Source organism: Hordeum vulgare, chromosome 5H (genome assembly GCF_904849725.1).
Source record: "Hordeum vulgare subsp. vulgare chromosome 5H, MorexV3_pseudomolecules_assembly, whole genome shotgun sequence".
NCBI lineage: Eukaryota > Viridiplantae > Streptophyta > Magnoliopsida > Poales > Poaceae > Hordeum > Hordeum vulgare.
The window spans coordinates 26390607-26397671 of record NC_058522.1 but is presented as its reverse complement, the minus strand read 5'-3'; positions in this window follow the sequence as shown (position 1 = coordinate 26397671).

The following is a 7065-nucleotide window of genomic DNA, read 5'->3' as shown; positions in this document are numbered from 1 at the left end:
GTTCAAACGATAAGATCTTCGTAGAATATGTAGGATCCAATATGGGCATCCAGGTCCCGCTATTGGATATTGACCGAGGAGTCTCTCGGGTCATGTCTACATAGTTCTCGAACCCGCAGGGTCTGCACACTTAAGGCTCGACGATGTTTTATTCGTATTTGAGTTATATGGTTGGTTACCGAATCTTGTTCGGAGTCCCGGATGAGATCACGGACGTCACGAGGGTTTCCGGAATGGTCCGGAAACGAAGATTGATATATAGGATGACCTCATTTGATTACCGGAAGGTTTTCGGAGTTACCAGGAATGTACCGGGAATGACAAATGGGTTCCGGGAGTTCACCGGGGGGAACCCACCCCGGGGAAGCCCATAGGCCATAAGGGTGGCGCACCAGCCCTTAGTGGGCTGGTGGGACAGCCCAAAAGGGCCCTATGCGCCATACAAAGGAAAATCAAAGAGAAAGAAAAAAAAAGGGAGGTGGGAAGGAAGGGAAGGACTCCCACCCACCAAACCAAGTCCAACTCGGTTTGGGGGGGAGCCTTCCCCCCTTAGACTCGGCCGACCCCCTTGGGGCTCCTTGAGCCCCAAGGCAAGGTCCCCTCCCTCCCACCTATATATACGGAGGTATTGGGGCTGATTTGAGACGACTTTTCCACGGCAGCCCGACCACATACCTCCACGGTTTTTCCTCTAGATCGCGTTTCTGCGGAGCTCGGGCGGAGCCCTGCTGAGACAAGGTCATCACCAACCTCCAGAGCGCCGTCACGCTGCCGGAGAACTCTTCTACCTCTCTGTCTCTCTTGCTGGATCAAGAAGGCCGAGATCATCGTTGAGCTGTACGTGTGCTGAACGCGGAGGTGCCGTCCGTTCGGTACTAGATCGTGGGACTGATCGCGGGATTGTTCGCGGGGCTGATCGAGGGACGTGAGGACGTTCCACTACATCAACCGCGTTCACTAACGCTTCTGCTGTACGGTCTACAAGGGTACGTAGATCACTCATCCCATCTCATAGATGGACATCACCATGATAGGTCTTCGTGCGCGTAGGAAATTTTTTGTTTCCGATGCGACGTTCCCCAACACCCGCTTGGAAGAAGAACGACTCCGTGAAGCAGACAAACCTGATGTAGTCGAACGGGTCCTCACATCCGGCACGCTACGGAACTCTATCGAGACGAAGCACACCAAAAACACAAATCAACACACGGAATTCACCACACGATGCACAACACATATGATGCATGAGCAGCAGAATACATGCAAGTCACGGTCATGAAAAATCACACAATCAAACACTACACATTAAGTGAAGTTCAATATGCAACGAATTTCATGTTGATGAAACTCCACATACAGATTATTTAGTTCTATCCCGATTAGGTACACGGCAATATTAAATGTTGTTAAACATGGCAAGAGGTGAAGCGTAATTAAACTACCTATCTAGGTATTTTTAATTAGATCGGAAATGACATATAGCATCTCCGAAACGACCTCACATGTTAAATTCTAATTCTCTCCATATTTGTCCTAATCATATTTTAGGTTTGTCAAACGGCAAAATAAAGTGGCTCACGTGATTCTACTTGTCGTTCTGGTCCATTTACATATATGGCACATCTCCAACGGAGCTTCGGTTAATTAGCTATGTCCTAAACAGGTTTTAACACGTCGGCATGCAAACCAATGCAAACAACACGCTAACAACCTTGAACATGCATGAGAGTTGGAAATTGTTAATCTACATGAAATTCTAGTCAATTTACATCTTCAAATCACTCCGATCCGATGCACGGTTGAAACGTTATGGACGTTTTAAAACAGTGTCATCTATTCTAAATATGCAGACACATATGCTGCAACAAAAGAGCAGAAACACACTAATATATTGGGCTCGGTGCAGCAAAAAACACATATGCTGCAACAAAAGAGCAGAAACACACTAATATATTGGGCTCAGTGCAGCAAAAAACACATATGCTGCAACAAAAGAGCAGAAACACACTAATATATTGTGCTCGGTGCAGCAAAAAGAAGTGTGTGTAGCCAGGGATTCGAACCCTGGTCTACGGAGCAACTCAGGGTGGCGCTGCCCACTAGGCTAGAAGCACCAACGTGGCCATGGAGCGGCTGCAGATAAAATGAAGCCATTGTGCAAGAAAAAAAATGTAAAATACCACGACAAAAATTGGGATGCCTGAGATTCGAACCAAGGATATCACGGTGGCACAACAGGGCGCTGACCAGCTGGGCTACAGCCGACTCGTGGTAAAAAGGGATGCCTTCGCTAGATGAACATAAGCACACGCTGAATCTGAAACTAGACAAAACTGAAACTGTAACGGGCTAAGCCTGAACCTCTCTGAATATGGTCGGCCATGGTTGTGCTCGCGGCAGCACTAGAGGTCAGGGATGAGGCTCTGGTGTCCAGAACCGGCTGGGGATGGCGGGAACCGACTGGATCTGGACCGCTGGACCCGTTCCTTGGCAGAGATCTCCCGCAGACGCGAGATCGGGCGACATGGGTGGCTCCTGGACAGAGAGAAAAACGAGTTCAGAGAGAGTTAAGAAACGAGGGGAGGAGAAGAAAGGAGAGAGGACATGGGAAGGAGAGAGATCCCGCAGCACGAGAATGGTGGGGCACGTCGGGTCCGTGCGGCAGGGACAGATTCCCGGCGTCACACGGCTGCCTTGGAGCTTCGACGATGACCTGCAGGCTCTAGCAAGGCACGCCCTACCCATGGCAGGGCAGTTCCTGCACATCGCACACACACAGAGAGTTGCTTGAGAGGGAGAGAGAGCAGGGGAAAGAGGAGGACGGAGAAGAGGGGCGAGGCAGCTGTGGCCTGTCCGGCTTCGATGGCTCTCCGGCCAGCCGGACACGGGGCTGCGGGCACAATGACGGGGCCATGGCTGCGAGGCTGCGGCGACGCGGGGCTCCGGCTCGGCGGTCGCCGGACGCAGGCTGTTGCGCGCGTTGGACACATCCAGTTGGTGCAGGGGATCGGCTGGGGCACTAATTGGTTGGCTGGAGAAGAGAGGTGGGTTGGATCGGGGTCGATCCTGAGGAATGTGGCTGGCAGCGCTAGGGTAGGATCCCTATAAACTAGGTTTGGTCTATTTGGTATAAGATGGTTTATATATATGGTAGATGGTTAGATTAGGATTATTTGGATCCTCTAATTTAAATCGAACGCTCGGGAAAAAAGGTTAGGAGAGTCCCATGGATAAACTGATGACGATTTGGGGGTATAACGGGGTTGATCTGGACCCAACAGTCACGACTGTACTTTCGGGTCCGAGGGGAGTTTCGAGATAGGTTGCACACAGGTCAGTGCACTGTGTAGAGGGGCTAGGCGGAGATGAGAGGGAAAACGGGCAGCCCGGCATCTATTTTAAAACACCGACAAACGTCCGACGGTAGACCGAATACGGTACTGCTATGGTCGACCGTTCGGGTACCAGACGAACTCCGATCGCGAGGAAATTCGATAGGCGGCCTAGCTATAACTAATTAAGACCGCACACCAAGTTTCGACTCAATCAGAGAATATTTTACACACACTTTTGAAAACAGGTTTGACGATGCCGCGGGCGCATGCGCGTGTGGTCGGGCTCAGAACGGACAACGATGAGAACCGACAACTAACAATGAATGCAAGTTTTGAAAACTGGCGGCAACGGAGTGCCGAAGCAATGCTGATGATGCACGTGATGCGATGATGATGCAGAAAATAAAAATACTCACACGACAAAAACAGAATAAAGGGGAATCTTCTGGAACGTCGGCATCGGGTTGTCACATATCATTACTCTTTATAGCATACAAGTCATCACCATAATCATCATAGATAGCAACTTTGTTTTCATAGTCAATTGAAACCTCTTCTAAAATAGTGGACTCATCACTAAGTAAAGACATGACCTATCCAAATCCACTTTCAACAACATAATCATCATAAATAGGAGGCATGCTTTCATCATAATAAATTTGCTCATCCAAACATGGGGGACTAAAAATATCATCTTCATCAAACATAACATCCCCCATATTTAGATGAACAACAAATTAACACCCTTTAACTATCATTATTCTACTAACCAACAACCATGCACTTACGCCCTTTCATATTACCACATCAATATCAGTAACCCACAATTTCCCTTTTATGTGCTACATGAAGGTTTTGATTAGGTTTTCCTTGAATACCTTTTTTTTACTAGTATTATAACACATGCAAATTACCGTCACTAGTTATTACACTCTCAAACAAATTTGAGTGAAGAACAAGAGTGCAATTAGTTTTATAAAATCTATATGCGATCGTGCTCTGAAAGATATAAGTGAAGCACTAGAGCATCTTCTTAGCTCAAAAGATATAAGTGAAGAACATAGAGTATTCTTACAAATCGTGGTGAACATGTGTCTCTCTCAAGTAGGTGTGTCCAGCAAACAATGATTGTGTAAAACTAAAACAAAAGAATATTATAACACGCGACGCTCCAAGCAAAACACATATCATGTGATGAATAAAAATGTAGCTTCAAGTGACATACGATGGATTGAAACGAAAGAGGGGATGCCTTGAAGCTTAAAGTGACATACCGATGGATTGAGACGAAAGAGGGGATGCCTTTCAAGGCATCCCCAAGAGTAGGCGCTTGACTTTTCCTAGAAATTAACTTGGGGTTCCTTGGGAATACCCATGCATATTATCTTCTCTGCTCCTTTTTCCTCCATCCATCATGATCTCACCCAAAATTTGAAAACTTCAGCACAAAAAACTCAACAGAAAACGCGTGAGAACCGTTAGTATGATAGGCGAACCATAAACTTTAGTTACTGTTATAAATTGATTCATATTTTATTATTTCATAAGGTATTCTATTATAACTTATCTATGACTTATACCCCCCGATATAAACCATGGCATCATCAAAACAAGCAAACTATGCAAGCAAAAACCGAGTGTGTCTAAAACAAAACAGTGTGTAGTGATGTGGAAAAACACCATACTTATGTACCTCCAAGAATTGTGAAACATTAGGACAACCTGGGGAATTATTATACCCATACTTTGTAAAAAAAGGTCAAAAAGACATTCCGATAAAATCAAAGAAATTCTGCACTAGACCTAATAGTTTGTGTCCTTGCACCGTATCAATTTTACTTATCATCCAAATCATCCCAAAGGCTTTACTTGGCACAAACACTAATTAAAACATAAAAACACAATCATTACAGCTGAAATAATCATGCTAACTCACATAAACGGAATGTATAAGAAGAAAAATTAGATTACTATTGGGTTGCCTTTGAACAAGCTTTATCGTTTTATGCCCCTAGCTAGGCATAATGCATAGTTTCAAGTGTGTCATCCTTCTTACCAAGCTACTCAATCACACAACCATGCCTCTTATGAAAAGGAGGAGGCTTGATGATAGGGTCTCTTATAATGTTTAAAAAATTGGGATCCACACTAATCATTTTAGGATCCTCATTTCTTTTGATGGGAGTGATACTAGTATTCTTGAGGACATACATAACCTTGGAAATTTTCCCTTGAGAGGTACTAGCATTAGTATTAGAGGGAGTGAAAGCGGAACCCAATTTGTCAATGACTTCCTCCATTTTAACAATTCTACTAAAACCTTGCCCTACTTACTCATTAATACTTGAATGTTTCTCCTTTAATGCTTTCAAAGTAATTCCTACTTTTGATATAAATTGAGTGATATGATTATGAATCTTTTTATCCAACTCCTCAATTTGTTCTTTAGTAGCCATTTTATTTTCAATAACATCAAGTCAAATAAAAATTACGAAGCAATATATTGGTAGATTGCTTATGTGTTGATCTATTTTGAGCATTGCAAATCCTATGCCAAGCATCTTTTAAACTTTCTCCTCCGCTTTGTTTAAAGTTGAGCACCTCATTCTCGGGAGTACACAAAACAAAGGAAGAACTAGCCATAGGAACAAGCAAATAAATAAACTAGCAAAGAGAAAGATAAATATTTTTGTAACTTTGATTTTTATAGAAATCAAAATATAACAACAAGTAAAAAGTAGAACAAGTGAATGCTAATTGGTGAGAAGGTACTTGATAATAATTTGGTGATACTCCCCGGCAACGGCACCAGAAATCCTTCCTCGTACTTGTAAATTGTGTTGGGATTTTCCCCGAAGAGGAGGACATGATGCATCATAGTATAGGTAAGTATTTCCCTCACTGAGAACCAATTTTATTGCACTAATAGGAGGACCACATAAATTTCCGTCTTCAGCACCTACACAAAAAAGAGCACACACTTGCACCCAACGCGGACAAGAGGGTTGTCAATCCCCTTAAACTCGTTGCTTACAAGGCGATAAGTAGTGATAGATAGATAGTTTGATAAATATAAATTGAAAATAAAGAGAAAGTAAATAACGCATAAAGTAATTTAGAGTTTTTGTAAATATATTTGTGAGGAGACACGGGGGCCATAGCTTTTGCTAGAGGCTTCTCTCACCTTCAAAGCAAACGGTGGGTAGAAAAATTATTGTTGGACAATTTTATAAAAGCACATGGTTATGCAATATTTATTCACGACAATGATCATGTATATAGGCATCATGTCCATAAGAAAGTAGACCAACTCCTGCGTGTATCTACTACTATTACTCCACCAATCGACCGCTATCGAGCATGCATCTAGAGTATTAAGTAAAAACAGAGTAATACTTGGAGGATGATGTTATGTTGTAGACAAAATAAATCCAATTAATATGAATAAAATCCATTTTTTTACCCTTGATGGAATCAATACAATACGTATCATGTCCCTTTATGTCATTGGGATTAATCACCGCAAGATTGAACCCACTACAACGCAACTACAATGCACCTCTCCCACTGAAGATAAAACAATCTAGTTGGCCAAACTAAACCGATAGGCCGCAGAGGATTACAAGGCTATAAATATCATGGATATAATAATTTAGGGAAGACTCAAATATTATTCATGGATAATTTGAACATAAACCCACTATTCATCGAATCACAACAAACACACCAC